General features: G+C 45.0%; 1 protein-coding gene across 5 annotated transcripts in view; it reads left to right on the plus strand.

Annotated features, from left to right (window-relative positions):
• Positions 1 to 19,289, plus strand: part of TBL1X (transducin beta like 1 X-linked) — a 243,911-nt gene that overhangs the window by 156,049 nt on the left and 68,573 nt on the right. For 4 of the 5 annotated variants that reach the window (XM_070289705.1, XM_070289707.1, XM_070289706.1 and 1 more), the window contains one exon: positions 16,390 to 16,478. The gene's annotated coding sequence lies outside the window, so the exon portion shown is untranslated. The remainder of the gene's footprint in view (positions 1 to 16,389; positions 16,479 to 19,289) is intronic. The other variant, XM_070289708.1, reaches the window with a different exon arrangement.

Below are 19,289 nucleotides of genomic sequence, written 5' to 3' on the forward strand. Positions count from 1 at the left end.
AGCTTGTGTCAGAAGGGAACCACTACGCTTTCCAAGCACTGAGTGTAATTTCTGGGAAATAACACCGTGCTGGAATCTGGAGAAAAGGAAGCCAGCTTAGAGTGGGCGTAAAGAACGGCGTGATTGAGACTAGCCACCCAAGACAGAGGCAAGAGTGTGGCCTTCAAGGCAAACATAAAGGGCTAGAAGAACCGGCATGTGCGAGTGTGTTCATTTTATGTTTCTTAGGGCCTCAGAGGTGCATCTGAAGATGGGCCAGAGGTACAGTGGAACGGAGATGGGATATATAATGCCAGACCACCTGGGATGGCTTCCGGGTTCTGACTGCCCAGCGATGGGCTCTCCCAAGTCTGTGAGGTGGCACAGGGTGATGATGAAATCGCTGCGGGGACCACGTCCGTGCAGACTTGAAGCATGACGCGCGTGTCCTGTAGCCCTGTCCTACGTGTGCATCTTTGATCCCTGATCACGCAGGGTGACATTCACCCTGGAAAGCCAGTGGGGACCATCACTCCCTGGGATGAATCTGGGAATTCTGAGCGCCAGCCAAGCAGGGCTTGTTGACCCATGGATACTCATGAAATTGTGCTTATGTTTTTCTGGCGTTAAATTGCGTGTCATTTTTTTATGTCTCGAGTCAGTCGCCCTCTGAAGCTACAGGAGACCACAAGTCTTTGTTGACGTGTGTAATGCCAGGCCCTGCAGTGCCTCCTCAATCCCTGAGCTGTGCTATCGTTTGGTACCACACACCATCAGCTTACAGAGGTGGTACCTGCCTCGCAGAATTTATGTCAGATTGCTTTAAAAGGGGAGGCTTTACTTAACTGATGGATCTCTTGGTCTTGCTTCAAATGAATTGTCTCAAGTGTTTGTTGCTCCAAATAATTGCATACTTGCTATTGTATTGTATTGTATTGTCCATTGTTCAGTAGCTCAGTCGTGTCCGACTCTTTGTGGCCCCATGGACTGCAGCACGCCAGGCCTCCCTGTCCATCACCAATTCCTGGAGTTTATGCAAACTCATATCTGTGATACTATCATATCAGTGATGCTATCCATCCGTCTCATCCTCTATCATCCCCTTCTCCCGCCCTCAATCTTTCCCAGCATCAGGGTCTTTTCAAATGAGTTGGTTCTTCACATCAGGTGGACAGAGTATCTGAGCTTCAGCATCAGTTTTTCTTAGGAATATTTAGGGCCAATTTCCTTTAGGATGGACCGGTTGGATCTCCTTGCAGTCCAAGGGACTCTCAAGAATCTTCTTCAACACCACAGTTCCAAAGCATCCATTCTTTGGTGCTCAGCCTTCTTTATGGTCCAGCTCTCACATCCATACATGACCACTGGAAAAACCATAGCTTTGACTAGACGGACCTTTGTCAACAAAGTGATGTCTCTGCTTTTGAATCCACTGTCTGGGTTGGTCATAGCTTTTCTCCCAAGGAGCAAGTGTCTTTTAATTTCATGGCTGTAGTTGCCATCCCCAGTGATATTGGAGCCCATAGTAGAAAGTGCCTCACGTGGAGATAAACATATCATGAAAGCTAGAAAGAAACAAACTCTCAAACTGTTTTAGTCATCTTATCCGAGACAGACCAACCCACATGTCCTCTTTGTCCCTAGCTTTGGAGGACGGACTGACTGACTGGCACCCACACGTGAGGCTGTTCTGGTTAGCAGCCTTCACGTAGGAGGAAGGGGCAGTGAGGAATCAGAATTCTAAAAAAGGTGGGCCGGGACTTCCCTGGAGATCCAGTGATTGAGACTTCGCCTTCCAATATAGCACGTGTGGATTTGATCCCTGGTCGGGGAAGCTTAAGACCCCGCAGGCCTAAAAACGCAAAGCATAAAGCAGAGGTGATACTGTAACAAAATCAAAAAAGACTTAGAAAAAGTGGCGGGTGACTTTTTTTTTTCTTTTTGTTTCACTGCACCACAAGGGCTTATGGGATCTTAATTACCCGACCAGGAATCAAACCCAGACCCTTGACACTGAAAGCACAGAGCCCGGGGAATTCCCAGCTCTCATTTTCTGGTTCGGAAAATCCATATTCAATAGCTGTAGCTGCATGACATGAGGCCTGATGTAAGAATGCACACTGTACACATTTAGCTATGATTTTACAGTCGTGTGTGTGTGTACATGTGTGTGTATATATATGTATATATATGTCTGCATTTTGGCTTTACCTCGAGGTATTCAGTATCTTAGGCCCCCAATTAGGGCTCAGACTCAACGCCCCTTGCAGTGAAAGTGTCACGTCTTAACCACTAAACTCCCAGGCAAGTCCCCAGTCATGACATGAATAATAATGGTTGCTTGTGATTTCACAAGTCTCCAGTGATGGAACAAGAGAAGCGTGAACATCTTGAAGGCAGATGCCCTCAGGAAGAATTTTAATGACAGATAGGGTGTGTTTTATCTCCAAAGAACTGCATTCCACGAATCAGGAAGGAACCGCCTTTTTCCGCACTTGCCTTTCCTCGTCCAGCCGCACAGGCTGCTGCTTTCTCGGTAGGGGTCAGGGTGCTCTTGGTCATCCTGCTCATCTATAAATAAACAATCGCTATAAATAAGACATTCGCTGTGGATCTGAGTTTGACGCCATGGGAGAGACGCGCACGTGAACGGAATGCTAAGCCCCAGGATGACTCACTCCCATTCTGGCTTTGATCTTCTAGATGTCAAGGCTAACTGCGGAAACTTGGAAGGCGGTCAGGTGAAGGAAAAAAGAAAATCCAAAACTGAATATAGCGTAGTTGCTTGTAGATAAAGTGCAAGCGAGGGCTTCCCTGGTGACTCAGGCGGTGGAGAATCTGCCTGCAGTGCAGGAGACCCCGGTTCGATGCCTGAGTCGTGTATATCCCCTGGAGAAGTGAATGGCTACCACTCCAGTGTTCTTGCCTGGAGAGTCCCCTGGATGGAGGAGCCTGGGACAGTCCATGGGGTCGCAAAGAGTCAGAAACGACTAAGAGACTAACACACGTATACACACAGTGCAAATGACCAAATACATTTCAGACCAGCTCAGGAGTGTGAGACCAAATTGCCAACATCTGTTGGATAATAGAAAAAGCAAGATAATTCCAGGAAAACGTCTACTTTGGTTTCATTGACCACGCAGAAGCCTTTGACTGTGTGGATCACAACAAACTATGGAAAATTCTTAGAGATGGGAATACCAGACCACCTTAGCTGCCTCCTGAGATATCTGTATGCCGGTCAAGAACTGGACAGGTTGAACAGGACTTGGAACGACAGACTGGTTCCATTTTGGGAGAGGAGTACCTCAAGGCTGTATATTGTCACCCTGCATATTTGACTTACATGCAGAGTACATCATGAGAAACGCTGGGCTGGATGAAGCACAAGCTGGAATCAAGATTGCCAGGAGAAATATCGATAACCTCAGGGAGGCAGATGACACCACCCTTATGGCAGAAAGCAAAGAGGAACTAAAGAGCCTTTTGATGAAAGTGAAAGAGGAGAGTGGAAAAGCTGGCTTAAAAACCAACCTTCAAAAAACTAAGAGCATGGCTTCCAGTCCCATCACTGCATGGCAAATAGATGGAGAAACAATGGAAACAGTGACAGACTTTATTTTCTTGGGCTACAAAATCATTGCAGATGGTGACTGCAGCCACGAAATGAAAAGATGCTTGCTCATTGGAAGAAAACCTATGACCAACCTAGACAGAACATTAAAAAGCAAAAACATTACTTTGCCAACAAAGATCCATCTAATCAAAGCTATGGTTTTTCTAGCAGTCATGTATGTATGTGAGATTTAGACCATAAAGCTGAGCACCAGAGAATGGATGGTTTTGAACTGTGGTGTTGGAGGAGACTCTTGAGAGTCCCTTGGACTGCAAGGAGATCCATCCAGTCCATTCTGAAGGAAATCATCTCCAAGTATTCATTGAAAGTACTGATGCTGAAGCTCCGGTAATTTGGCCACCTGATGCGAAGAGCCAGCTCATTGGAAAAGACCCTGATGCTGGGAAAGATTGAGGGCAAGAGGATGAGGGGACGACAGAGGATGAGTTGGTTGGAAGGCATCACCAACTCAGTGGACAGGAGTCTGAGTAAACTCCGGGAGTTGATGATGGACAGGGAGGCCTGGCGTGCTGCAGCCCATCGGGTCGCAAAGTATCGGACACAACTGAGCTTCTGAACCACAGCAAACAAATCTGACCATTTCCGAGCTGTGAAACCAGTCTGGACTGTTTCGCTTAAACTCTCTAGAACTTGGCCTTTTTCAGCTAGACAGTGGGTATAACAAAAGGATTGACTTGACGGTTAAGTTATATCACGGACCTAAAGGGACTTGATAAAATGCACACTTGCGCGAGAACAGGTGGACGCTGAGTTATTTTGTGTAGGCAGGTGCTGAGATGAAAACCAGTGACACGCGCCTCTCATGACTCACATTCAAGGACAGGTAGCAGAGCACATTTGTGTTAAAAGGCAGAGTGCCCCCCGGTGGGCACTTGTAGGACTGCAGGGGAAGCTGGGAAATAGAGGCAGTCTGTGTGAGGTGAGACTGAGTGGACCTAGGGAGAGTTATCATTTTGTCCTCACGCCAGGGTTCCTCCGGACTTCCCAGGTGGCGCTAGTGGTAAAGAACCTGCCTGGCCATGCAGGAGACATAAGAGACATGGGTTCGATCCCCAGGTCGGGAAGATCCCCTGGAGGAAGGCGTGGCCACCCACTCCAGTCCTCTCGCCTGGAGAATCCCACGGACAGAGGAGCCTGGCGGGCTGCAGTCCACAGGGTCGCAAAGAGTCGGAGAGGACTGAGTGTCCGAACAGCAACAGCAGGGTTTCTCAACCTCAGCACTAGTTACATTTAGGGCCCAAGAATCCTTTCTCATGTGGGAATGTCTTGTCTGACCTCTACCCCTTCCATGCCAGAGACCCTCCCCAGAGTTGAGACAGTGAGGAATATCTCCGGACATCGACTGATGACCCTACGGGGACACAGTTGCCCACAATTGAGAACCTCTTTAAATCTTTCCCATGAACATCTGTTAATTAGATAACTCTTTTAAAAATATGTTGATTTGTGGGGCTGGTGCATGGGGATGACCCAGAGAGATGTTATGGGGAGGGAGGTGGGAGGGGGGTTCATGTTTGGGAACGCATGTAAGAATTAAAGATTTTAAAATTATAAAAATAAAATAAAAAATAAAAATATGTTAATTTGTTTGGCTGCCCAGGTCTTAGTTGCAACACTGTGGGTCTTTGGGCTTCATTGCTGCATCCAGAATCTTTAGTTGCATATGTTGGATCTAATTCCTTGACCAGGGATCGAGCTCAGGCCCCCTGCAATGAGAGCGTGGAGACTTAGCCACTGGACCAGCAGGCAAATCCTTACTTAATATCATTTTAATGGCATTTTTTTTTTAATGTACCCAAAGGAAAAACCTGGACACATATGTTTATAGAGCTTTGATTCATCATTGCCAGAACTTGGGAGAAACCATGATGTCCTTTTATACATGAATGGATAAATATTTGAATGTTGCATCTAGACAGTGGAATATTAGTTCAGTTCAGTTCAGTCACTCAGTTGTGTCCCAGCTCTTTGCAACACCATCTTCAGTGCCGAGATGAGCCCCTGGAGCACAGAGAACTTTTAGGGCCGTGAAGGTATTCTTGATGGTGGTGTAGTGGTGGACACGTGCGTCCATCTGTACTAAGTTGCTTCGGTCACGTCCGACTTCTTTCGACCCCATCAGTCCGCTAAGCCTCGGTTTTCTTGAATGAGTGAGTGAAAGTCGCTCAGTCGTGCGTGACTCCTTGCGACCCCATGGACTGTAGCCCAACAGGCTCTTCTGTCCATGGAATTCTCCAGGCAAGAATACTGGAGTGGGTTGCTGTGCCCTTCTCCGGGGGATCTTCCTGGCCCAGGGATCGAACCTGCGTCTCCTAGGTCTCCTGCATTGAAGGGGGAAGGTTGTTTACAACTAGCGCCACCTGGGAGGCTCAGGTGTGTTTATGTCATTTGTCAAAACCCATAGAAGGTGCCACAGCCTGATCTAACCTGTGGGCTTCAGGTGATAATGTCACTGTAGGTTCATCAGTTGTAACAGATGGGCCCTCTGCTGGGGGACCTGGATAATGAGGGAAATGGAGCCTGTGTAGGGGCAAACGGTATACAGGAAATCTGTGTACCTGCCTGTCACTTTCGCTGGAGATCCAAAACTAATATAAAAATGAAACCTGTTAAAAGGGGTGAAAAAAAGAGAGAGAGAGATGTCATCTGCACACCTTTGAGATTTATTCTGTTCAGTTTCACACTTACACGATCCATGAAAGAACTGGGAAGTTTCATGAGACTTTGCACTTGGGTTCTGAAAGCGTCATCTTAACCTGGAAGGGCATTTGCAGTAGTGTCCTGAAGGCTCCCCGTGGCAGGTGTGCGTGCGTGCGTGCGTGCGTGCGTGCGTGTGTGTGTGTGTGTGTCCCAGAGACCAAGAACCTGGGCTGAAATCCACCCCTCAGTCCAGCGGCAGCCCCTCCACTGTGGTCATTCCCAGAAACAAGGCAGAGACTTGTTTTACTTCTCGAATAGACCACTTCTGCCATATGTTAATCGTCTAAAGTCTCCCTGAGGATATTAGAAGGTTGTCTGTTTTAATGTAATAGGGGTTGTCTTCCCAGGGGGCACTCGTGGTAAAGAACCCATCTGCCACTGCAGGAGACATAAGAGACGCGGGTTCGATCCCTGGGTTGGGAAGATCCCCTGGAGGACGGCATGGCAACCCACTCCAGTGTTCTTGCCTGGAGAATCCCGTGGACAGAGGAGCCTGGTGGGCTACAGTCGATGGGGTCGCAAGGAGTTGGACCCGACTGAAGTGACGGCACACCTGCACACAACAAGTTTGGAGTACACACCTGAATAAAATGAACGTGATATTGCCTGGGGCTCCCCTGACAGCTCAGTGGGTGAAGAATCTGCCTGCAATCCAGGAGACCCTGGTTTGATTCCCGGGTCGGGAAGATCCGCTGGAGAAGGCAAAGGCTATCCACTCCAGTATTATTGGGCTTCCCTTGTGATTCAGCTGGTAAAGAATTTGCCTGCAATGTGGGAGACCTCACGTCAATCCCTGGGTTGGGAAGATCCCCTGGAGAAGGGAAAGGCTACCCACTCCAGTATTCTGGCCTGGAGAATCTCATGGACTGCGTACTCCATGGGGTCGCAAAGAGTCAGGCACGACTGAGTGATTTTCACTGATACTGCCGTCAGGTGGGGATCGGCAGACTCCTACCTATAGGCCAACCCCACCTGCAGTCTATTTTTTTTCAAGCTGTGTTGAAGCATACCCAACACCCATTTATGTACCATTTGCAGCTGTTTTTCAGCTAAAGCAGGCGTGAGCAGTTGTAGCAGACTCAGTTTGGCTGTCAAGGGTCCAAGATTCGTGCAGAGAAAGTGTGCTCACCCCTGCTTTACCAGTCTAGAACTTTTCCCTCTTCGGGCATCATATCCTGAATGTCTCCTGATTTTTAAACTCGGTTTCAGAAAAGGGGAGGATTGTCGGCAGAGTAGCCTAGTTAGACAAATAATAGAGCCACACAAGTACATCCCCTGTGAAGGATCCTGCAGCGCTACTCCTGCTAACTGCATGTGAGACGCACTCCGTGCGTATAGGATGCCTTTGTTGAAATGCCTGCTCCTTGGGCCTTTTAACCGAGGATACAAAACACCAAGCTTCCCCCTTCCTTCCCCTTCCTTCCCCTTCCTTCCTTCCAATTCCTTCCCCTTCCTTCCTTCCAATTCCTTCCCCTTCCTTCCTCTCCCTTCCTTCCCCTTCCTTGCTCTCCCTTCCTTCCCCTCCCTTCCTTCCCCTCCCTTCCCCTTCCTTCCTCTCCCTTCCTTCCCCTTCCTTCCAATTCCTTCCCCTTCCTTCCAATTCCTTCCCCTTCCTTCCTCTCCCTTCCCCTTCCTTGCTCTCCCTTCCCCTTCCTTGCTCTCCGTTCCTTCCCCTTCCTTCCTCTCCCTTCCTTCCCCTTCCTTGCTCTCCCTTCCTTCCCCTTCCTTCCTCTCCCTTCCTTCCCCTTCCTTCCTCTCCCTTCCTTCCCCTTCCTTCCTCTCCCTTCCTTCCCCTTCCTTGCTCTCCCTTCCTTCCCCTTCCTTCCTCTCCCTTCCTTCCCCTTCCTTCCTCTCCCTTCCTCTCCCTTCCTCTCTCTTCCTTCCCCTTCCTTCCCCTTCCTTCCCCTTCCTTCCCCTTCCTTCCCCTTCCTTCCTGTCCCTTCCTTCCCCTTCCTTCCTCTCCCTTCCTTCCCCTTCCTTCCTCTCCCTTCCTTCCCCTTCCTTCCCCTTCCTTCCTGTCCCTTCCTTCCCCTTCCTTCCTCTCCCTTCCTTCCCCTTCCTTCCCCTTCCTTTCTCTCCCTTCCTCTCCCTTCCTCTCCCTTCCTTCCCCTTCCTTCCTCTCCCTTCCTTCCCCTTCCTTGCTCTCTCTTCCTTCCCCTTCCTTCCTCTCCCTTCCTTCCCCTTCCTCCCCCTTCCTTCCCAATCCTTCCTTCCTCTTCTTCCTTCCTCTCCCTTCCTTCCCTTTTTTTCCCCTTGAAATTCATGCACATAATTAGTGTTTATCATGAACGAAACAACACAGAATCTTTGTGTGTGTGTCGTAAATAGAACTCTTTAAAGAGAACGGATCCCTTTACTCTTGTCTGCCAGTTTACATATAAAGAGAATTGGGTAACCTTTTAGTATAGTGACAAAAAATAACTACTCCATGTAAATAAAGAGTATTCCAAAAATGAATGGTTTTCAAAGAGGAATGCGATGATAGGAGATGCTGCTGCTGCTAAGTCACTTCAGTCGTGTCCAACTCTGTGTGACCCCATAGACGGCAGCCCACCAGGCTCCCCCGTCCCTGGGATTCTCCAGGCAAGAACACTGGCGTGGGTTGCCATTTCCTTCTCCAATGCATGAAAGTGAAAAGTGAAAGGGAAGTCGCTCAGTCGTGTCCGACTCTTCGCGACCCCGTGGACTGCAGCCCACCCGGCTCCTCCGTCCGTGGGATTTTCCAGGCAAGAGTGCTGGAGTGGGGTGCCATCGCCTTGGAACTGATTAATGCAGTGTGACCTCTCACCTCACGGTACCTATGTTCCTAGTTTGGTGAGTGAAAAGAGCAGTGAGGATCATGGCCTGATTTTAATTCCCAGCGGGTAAAGGCTCATGTAGAACTGCCCTACTTCTTGACACTATTATGATATTAAAAGTAGAGTTTATTTTTGTAAGTCATTACCATCTTGGCATACTTGCATTCATTTTCGTCAAGCGCTGTCATCTTTAGCTTGTAGCCTTCCAGAGTCTAGAGAAATGCACGTTGGTTTTCTATTTCTTTTGGGGAATCTATACGCTTCCAGCAGGAGAACCGCCGTTTATTAGCGTGTCTAGCAACTGGTGTATTCACAATCTGTCAGGAAGTCGTCAGGAACATCTCAGCATGTGTCTGAAAAGTCGAAGTTTGGGAGAGTTACATACTGAGCACGGAGTGTCATTTTTCTAGGGGAAAACCTACGTACATAGACAAGCTGGAGAAGGAAAGTCAAAGTCACTCAGTCGTGTCCGACCCCATGGGCTATACAGTCTGTGGAATTCTCCAGGGCAGAACACTGGAGTGGGTGGCCGTTCCCTTCTCCAGGAGGTCTTCCCAACCCAGGGATGGAACGCAGGTCTCCCGCATCGCAGGCGGATTCTTTACCAGCTGAGCCGCCAGGGAAGGCCAGTGATAGTGGGTTGCCATGCCCTTCTCCAATATAGCCATATCCATCTCTCTCTATATATACACACATATATATACATACAATGGAATATTACTCAGACATAAAAAAGGATGAAATAATGCTATTTTCAACAACATGGGCAGACCTGGACAGTGATTCACAAAATTTCTGCTGCCTGCAGCTCAGAGCCAGGAAGGCATCATGGCAAGAAAGCGATGATTTGCTGTGTGTGAACCCCTGGTCTGACACTGCCCGTGGTGGTACCTGGGCTCCTCGTTGAAAACATGTTGTGACATTCTGGTAGGAAGGATTCTGCCATTATTTATTTGCAGGATTACATGACTTTAAGGCACTTAGACCCACAGTGGATGCAGCTATGTATAAACCATTTTTACGGTTAGTTTTCTTTTTCATTATAGCTTATTATATGATATTAACTGTAGTTCCCCGTACTTCATGGAAATACCTTGTTTTTTCTATGTTTTAAGTCTAGTAGCATGTGTCTGCTAGTCCTAAAGTCCTAGCTTACCCCTCCCCAGTCTCCTTTGGTAACCATAAATCTGTTTTCTGTGTCTTTGAGTCTTTCTGGTTTGTAACTCAGCTCGTTTGTGTCATATTTTAAGTTCCACGTATAAGTGATGAGTTTGCCTTTGTCTGACTTCGTACAGTAATCTCTAGGTCCGCCCATGTTGTTGAAAATAGCATTATTTCATCCTTTTTTATGTCTGAGTAATATTCCATTGTATGTATATATATGTGTGTGTGTATATATATATAGATGGATATGGATATATTGGAGAAGGGCATGGCAACCCACTATCATATTCTTGCCTGGAGAATCCCATGGACAGAGGAGCCTGGCAGGCTACCCCAGTGTATGGGGTTGCAAAGAGTTAGACAAAACTGAGTCACACACACATATACATATACACACACACCACACCTTTGGGGCTTCCCAGGTGGCTCATTGGTAAAGAATCCACCTGCAAATGCTGGTGATGTGGCTCTGATGCCCGGGTCAGAAAGATCCCTTGCAGGAAGAAATGGCAATGCACTCCAGTATTCTTGCCTGGAGAATCCCATGGACAAAGGAGCCTGGTGGGCTACAGGCCATAGGGTCACAGAAGAGGCAGACACGACTTCTCGACTAAACAACAACATCCCACACCGTTACCGTCTTGTCTGTCAGTGAACATTCAGGCTGTTCCACGTCCTAGCTGCTGGGTAAAGTGCTGCTGTGAATATTTGGGTGCATGTATCTCTTAGAGTTAGGGTTTTCTCTAAATATACACCCAGGCTGCCGTCTGTGGGGTCGCACAGAGTCGGACACGACTGAAGCGACTTAGCAGCAGTAGCAGCAGCAGCAGCAGCAGCAGCAGCAGCAGCAGCAGCAGCATACCCAGGAGTGGGATTGCTGAATCCTATGGCAATTCTGCTTTGAGTTTTTTTAAGGGGCCTCCATACCATTCTTCTGGAGAAGGCGATGGCACCCCACTCCAGTACTCTTGCCTGGAAAATCCCATGGACGGAGGAGCCTGATAGGCTGCAGTCCATGGGGTCGCACAGAGTCGGACACGACTGAGTGACTTCACTTTCACTTTCACTTTCATGCATTGGAGAAGGAAATGGCAACCCACGCCAGTGCTCTTGCCTGGAGAATTCCAGGGACAAGAGAGCCTGGTGGGCTGCCGTCTCTGGGGTCATACAGAGTTGGACACGACTGAAGTGACTTAGCAGCAGCAGCATACCATTCTTGACAGGGGCCATACCAAATGCATTTCTGCCAACAGGGTACGAGAGTTCCCTTTTCTGCACACCCTCTCCAGCATTTACTATCCGTAGACTTTTTGATGATGGCCATGTGGACCTGTGTGCAGTGGTGCATCATTGTAGTTTTGATTTGAATTTGTCCAGTGATCAGCAGCATCGAGCATCTTCTCATGTGCTCATTGGCTATTTGTGTGTCTTCTTTGGAGGAGCATCTACTTTGGTTTTCTGCCAATTTTTTGGTGGAGTTGTTTGGTTTTCTGTTATTGAGTTGTATGAGCTATTCATGTGTTTTGGAAACTGAGCCCTGTTGAACTGCAGCCCAGCCTGTAGGTTGTCTTTTTGTTTCATTTGTGGTTTCTTGTGCAAAAAATCTTGTGAGTTCACTTCCTCTTTCCTTTTAGTTTTCCAGTGCAGCAGTCAAGTCACATGTTAGTCTTTTCTCAAAGCTCCAGTTCCCTGGTCCTTTCCTCTGGGAGGAGGCTCTTTTCTACTTTCTTGTTAATCATGGATGTTTAAGTGAATATTGGAGGGAACTCAGACATAAACTGCTTGAAATCAGGGTGTGAGACCCCTGACAATATTGCAAAGGTTGCTTCCTTCTCTCTTTAATTTGCTGGTTTGTAATTGAGAAAAACAAGCCAAGCCTGGAATCTCTTCACCTGTGCTTTGGAAAGGACTTATTAACACGTGACTTGATCACCTGGCCAGGTAATTTTTGGTATCTTGGTGAGTTAAGAGTTCAGCATAAGCAGATAAATTGAAACTTGATAGCATGGAATCTCAGAGCTAGAAGGCACTTAACTGTATCTAGCTCCCCACAAAAAAGACATTTTGTTTTTAATATTTCAGCATACCCTGATGAGCTGTTTATCCCTGAATGTAGAATAGTACATTAGCCACAGTGAAGTACAAAGAGATGGTATAAGGCACTGTTAAAGTAGCTTACAGCCTCATAAATAACAAGGGCAAATCAGTAAGTTCACAGATCTTTTTATGTGAATTAAAAAAAAACAAAACAAAACCCTTTGGCAGATTTCAAACATACTAAGAAATGAAGAGAAGAATGGACTTCCAAGTATTCATTGCAAAGCATCAGAAATTTTCAACATTTTGCTAAACTTTTTTCAGGACTCTTTATTATAGAAAGCGTGTACACGTTACGTGTATTTACAGAAAAGGATAAGCCTATAAACTTCCTCTCTTATAATCCTTTATACTTGATTTTCAAGCCCTTCCACTCAAATTGCAACTTTATTTTGTTAAAGCCATTTTTCTTCCTCTTTTTAAATGTTTTTTGCAAACAGGGATATTCTTCTTTCAAATGAATGATGCAGTTTCTTCTTGGTTTCATTTGTACCTCATTAAGTGATGGGATTATATGCTGAACCGTGCATGTTTTGCTATTCCTATTTTTCCAGAGACTTTCTCTCTGTAATAGTTATTATTTCGCTTCATTGCTCTTAAATATTTTTTCTTTATCAGAATTTTTTGGGGGGCTATGCTTCGAAGCATGTGGGGTCCTAGTTCGCTTACCAGGAGATGTGCCCCCTGTAATGAATGTTATCAGAATTCATTGTTATTCTCATGCTCTTAATTCACTGAATGCCCTGAATTATTTCGCAGTTGGATATCTGATGTTTTTGTGTCTCTTAGTGAACCATTTTCTCTGAACAGAATCCATGGTTGACCTCGGTAACCCGTTTTAGATGGTGACAATCTAGGCTAAAGTGTCCCCTAGGCATTCCTTTCTGAGTCTAAGGCCCGTGTGAAAGCGTTACTTCTAATGTTGCACAGTAAGAATCAGGCAGAAGTCGTGAAGAGAAGTGTCTGCTTGGTGAGTCTACTGTCGAGTAGGTTTCTTCCCCTCCATTCTTGTCTCTTCGTAGGAAAGAATTGAAACGACAGACCGACACAGCTCAAGCAGGCAGGATTTCTTAAGCAAGCCACAGGCAGGACAGTCTTCAGACGGGAGAGTGGACCCACACCCACTGGAGTGGTCTGGTCTCATTTTTTCCGTTTCCCTCTGCATACGTGTTTCTCGTCCCCTTGGCGGTTCTCGGGCTCCATTGGCTGTTTCCCCTTGCAAAATAGGGCTTGTGTCTGCACCCAGTCAGGGAAGGGAATGCAGTTAGGGTGTATGGTCAAGCCAATCAGGGAAAGGGCCGTGTTAGGCTCCTTCCCCTCCAGAGCTTCTTATTCCAGGCCTCAAGTTTTCCTTTTCATGGGCTTTTTCCTTTCCTTTCCTCTGCACATGGTTCTTCTCGTCGTCCCTTCCTCTGACTACCATCTTGGACTCTGTTTCCCTAGTCTAACCTACCTAACAGTAAAGTCTGTCCCATTAAAATATAGTTTCTGGATATTATTAGCATTTGGGGGCCTGATCTGTCTGCTGTGTGGAAGACTGTTCTGTGAGTTGTAGATGCTTAATGCTATGCCACTAGCTTCCCTCCTCCAGTTGGGACAACCGAAAAATGTTTCCAGACGTTGCCTAATATCCTAGAGTCCCCTGGAGCAGAGGACACAGCCACCCCTGGTTGAAAGCACCTGTGTTACCACTGTGGACGTGCCATGATGCTTCCGAGTTTTTATTACGGGTAACTCAGCTCAGTCGGTAAAGAATCTCTACAATGCAGGAGACCCAGGTTCAATCCCTGGGTCGGGCAGATCCCCTGGGATTGAATGGAATCCAGTTCAGTTCAACTGATTCAGTGGAGTCAATCCAATTCAGTTCATTCAATGGAATCAATCCAATTCAATTCACTCCCTTCTTAAATCCAAGATGGGAATGGCAACCCACTGCAGTATTCTTCCCTGGAGAATTCCATGGAGAGCGGAGCTTGGTGGGCTACAGTCCATGGGGTCACGAAGAACTGGACGTGACTGAGGGACTCACTGTCAGTTTCATTCTGAATACCTTTGAGAATTAAGGAATATATTGCATTTGTTAAAATCATTTGCATATCCCACAAATACTTTTCAGCCCCATAAATTCTTACCAGCACGGTTTATGGATAGTGGTTCTCTTTGGTTGTTCATAATGGGAAAATCACGAATGACAAGGTATTGGAAGGTCAGATTTCTCACTTCTTATTTTTTAGCAGTAAACTAATTAATTTGTCATGTTGTATAACCAGAAAGTCATTAACCAAAGTCATATTTCACATGTTTTGTGTGTTTATAACACACACATGATGTTAATTAGTCTTATTGAATTTAACAACTTATATCAAAGATAACCTTCAATTTGTGAGTTACCATCTGTTTTGGACCAAAGAATAGGTCCAAACTAAATACTGAGGCTTTTTTTTCTTTTTTCTGAACAGCTTGTAATAAGAGCTGTTTATATATTAATTGCCTAATTGAATTATTGTGTATCTTAATGTTTCAATTTTCAAGCAATTTGGGGCTTATTGTGGTGACATCTGCTCATACTTTGATAGTTTATCGTATTTAGCAGTCTCATCAGAAGGCTATTTTGGGTTTGCAACACAGTCCTGAAAACAGTCAGTTGCTTTCTGCATCAGGTTAGTCTCAGGAGTATTGTCCTATTTCATCTCTACTACAGAACTTATTTCATAATGAAATGCATTTTTTATTTTATAAGAAAAGTGCATATTCCCTTGTCCCTGCTTCAGTCTGATGCCCTTAAATGCCTGTTCAAACAACTGTAGAGTTTCGTTTAAATCTTATTTTCCTTCGGTGGTAGATTTTTTTTCAGTTGTTCTGATTATTACTTACATCTTACAGATCCTTATGATGTTTTAAAAATGCACTGTAATGAAACTTAACAGCCTATGAACCTGCTTATAGAATCTTTTTAATCTCCTTTCTTTGAACAGTGTAACTATAAACATACCTCAGTGGGAATAATTTCCTTGACTTTCCTTAAAAACGTTTCAAGAGGTTCTGATTAATTCACTAATAAGAAACAGCTTCATTCATAGCCGTGCTTCTGAATTTGAATTACATTAAACCTGGCACCTTTTTATATCACTTAAGACTATTGAACAAGAATTTACAGAAAGCGGTAGTCATGTAATTTCCTTAGTTTTTGAGCATGTGGATAATTTAAACCCTGTAGGAGGCTGGACTCACCCCCAGCCAAAGACATTTTGTAAGGAAGGAGGTACATATCCTGAAATAGAGGCTGGTTGACTGCTTTGTATTAATATTGACTGAAAAAAGCAAGCTTGTGATATGAAGGATTATCTTGTGAGATACACCCCTGGCTTCTTTACAAATCTGTGCAAATACAGAACCGCTCTGAAACGGAAATGTAGGAGAATAATAGAGGAAAACTTGAGACCTAGCAGTCAGTGCTTCCTTGCTTTATTTTAGGAAGCCGAAAGAAGGGGGGGAGAAAGATTCTAATGTTTCCCTGTCACATAAATGAGCAAATATCTGCACACAAACATGCGTGCCATGATTATTGTAACGTTGGCCCAAGCACTCTTTATAAACTTTCTGTGAGGCATCTTTCTTCTCTTCAGGATGTGTACAGTTTAATTGATTGATTGTATATGATACACTCCCTAAAACAAAGATGTTTCAAGTGGGCGTTCATTATCATTGAATGATAGCAGAACCCTTGTCTGCCCTAAAACCAATGTTACTTACTTTGAGAGGTTTTCCTTGTAAATCTCTGCATGTACCATAATGCTGATGGCTGGTTTTAATTACTTTTTTACACTGCAAATAAAAGTGCATAGTTTGTGTAAAAGTTGAAGACAGAGGGTATGAAACAGTAACACGTGTTTGAGATCACAACGGAAAAGAAGAATAGGAGAGATCAAAGGTGAACAATTCCCAAAGGATTTTCAGGTTTATTTTGGTTTTGTTATCTTCCTGTTTTTCAGTCTCATTGTTTCTCACCAGGCAGGTCCCAGCAGACACTTGGCGGTTCCTATGATCGGGTGCTGGGGAGCCCACTGGTTCAGAGGTCTACACATGAAGTCGCCCTAAAGGTACACCCCTGCATTTGATCTTTGTTCTCTACCTGAAATTCGTTTCAAACACAACTGCATTTTGCCAAAACTGAACACCTTCTGTTTTAAAATGATATGTGTCTGAGGTCGTCTTGCTGAAGTTCAAGGTAATTGTTGTTTAATCACTAAGTTATGTCTGACTCTTTGCTACCCCATGGACTGTAGCCCACCAGGGTCCTCTGTCCATGGGATTCTCCAGGCACGAATACTGGAGTACTTGCCATTTCCTTCTCCATGAAGGTAATAGACGAAGCATTATTAAATAATGATGTGCTACTAACTTGATTCTTTAAGATGAATTGGGCTTTTTTGCCTTCTAAGAATTTGGGGAAATTCTTAAAGAGATGGGAATACCAGACCACCATACCTGCCTCCTGAGAAATCTGTATGCAGGTCAGGACACGGACAGTTAAAACCGGACATGGAACAGCAGACTGGTTCCAAACTGGGAAAGGAGTACCTCAAGGCTGTATATTGTCAGCCTATTTAGCTTATATGCAGAGTACATCATGTGAAATGCCCCGCTGGATGAAGCACAAGCTGGAATCAAGATTGCCAGGAGAAATGTCAATAACCTTAGATATTCAGATGACACCACCCTTATGGCAGAAAGTGGAGAACTAAAGAGCCTCTTGATGAAAGTGAAAGAGGAGAGTGAAAAAGTCGGCTTAAAACTCAACATTCAGAAAATGAAGGTCACAGCATCCGGTCCCATCACTTCATAGCAAATAGATGGGGAAACAGTGAGAAACTTTATTTTCTTGGGCTCCAAAATCACTGCAGATGGTGACTGCAGCCATGAAATTAAAGATGCTTGCTCCTTGGAAGAAAAGCTATGACCAACCTAGACAGCATATTAAAAAGCAGGGACATTACTTTGCCAACAAAGGTCTGTCTAGTCAAAGCTATGGTGTGTCCAGTAATCATGTATGGATGTGAGAGTTGAACCATAAAGAAAGCTGAGCATCAAAGAATGGATGCTTTGGAACTGTGGTGTTGGAGAAGACTTTTGAGAGTCCCTTGGACTACAAGGAGATCAAACCAGTCCATTCTAAAGGAAATCAGTCCTGCATATTCATTGCAAGGACTGATGCTGAAGCTGAAAGTCCAATACTTTGGCCACCTGATTTGAAAACTGAAAGTCCAGTACTTTGGCCACCTGATTCAAAGAACTGACTTATTGGGAAAGACCCTGATGCTGGGAAAGATTGAAGGCGGGAGGAGAAGGGGACAACAGAGGATGAGATGGTTGGATGGCCTCACCGATTCGATGGACATGACTTTGAGCAAGCTCTAGGAGTTGGTGATGGACAGAGAAGCCTGGCGTGCTGTAGTCTGTGGGGTCGCAAAGAGTTGGATACGACTGTACTGAACTGAAGATGAAGCTGAATACGGAACCAGCTATTTTAAACTTTTCTGGGTCTTACCAGGAGCAGATGACACCTTCTAAAATCAATGCCTCTCATCAGCATTATGAATTAAAATTAAGCAGCAAAATGGATTATACTTGAGGGCATGAGTCTGTATCTTATTTGGCTCCTGTATCTTAATTCTTTGCTTTGTTAGTTTCTTAATATGATTTGTGTCTATCTGCAAATTGATTTCCTACTTAACCTTGAAAGTATTAGGAAAACATGCAGCTTACTATCAATAGATCTAGTGAGATGACAAGGAGTACCCAGAGGAGCAAACCAAACAATCACAGATGCACAGACATCAAGAATGGAAGCCCAGGAAGTTCCTTGGTGGTTCCAGTGGTTAGGAATCTGCACTTTCCATTACAGGAGGCACGGGTTCCATCCCTGGTCGGGGAACTATGATCCCAAAAGCCTTGTGACCCCCCCAAAAATGAAAAACCAGAGTTGAAGCCCATGTCTCAACCTAAAGCTGATGGTTCCCTTCTCCAGCCTCTATCAAGAAGAAGCGCTGTTAATATTTTGGAAGATGGAATTTTAGCATTTGATTTTATCCTTTTTTGTGTGTGTTTTCTGGTTCTTTAATTGTTTTAATGGGACAAAAAAATGCTGATAGGAGTTTTGTTATTTTAAAAACATAAGAGGTAGAAATCTGCAGAAGATTTTTTTGCTGTACTGCTTTAAAAAGAACCAGTCAGAAGTAAAATCATAGGCCCAGATGTAACCACAGGAACAACCTTATGTGGTATTTTTGTTTAAGACCAAACATGTAGCAAGGTAAATACGTACCGCTGGCCCTTGACTGGGGTCATCTGCACCGGTTTGAACTGCACCGGTCCACTTATACTTGGGTTTTTTTTTTTTTCCCCCAGTAACTAACTGCTGTGCAGAGTCCGTGAGTGAATCCACAGATGAGGAACCATGGATATGAGGGCCCACTGTAGTTATAAGTGGATTTTCAGCTGTGTGGGATTTTCACCCCAAACTGCATTTTGTTCAAGGGCCAGCTGTATTAGAATTTCAATATTTTTCTTAATTATCTGGAAGGGGTAGTTTGGTTTTTTTAAAAATAAAAAATTAGAAAAGGTTAATTGAGTCTGTGACATCGCATGTTCAGGTTGTAGCATGAGTCTTTTAATGGGCAAAGAATATTCCATTTGTATGGATGTACCACTGTATTCTATTTATCCATTCATCAGCTGATGGACATTTGAGTCGTGTTTACTTTTCTTGAGTTGTTGAGAATAGCGCTGCCATGAACATTCGTGTGTAAATTTTATCTGGATATGTACCTTCATTTTCTCTTGGGTATATACCTGAGAGGAGAATTGCTTGGTCATATGGTAACTCTGTTTAACGTTTGGAAGAATCATCC

Source organism: Ovis canadensis, chromosome X (genome assembly GCF_042477335.2).
Source record: "Ovis canadensis isolate MfBH-ARS-UI-01 breed Bighorn chromosome X, ARS-UI_OviCan_v2, whole genome shotgun sequence".
Lineage (NCBI taxonomy): Eukaryota > Metazoa > Chordata > Mammalia > Artiodactyla > Bovidae > Ovis > Ovis canadensis.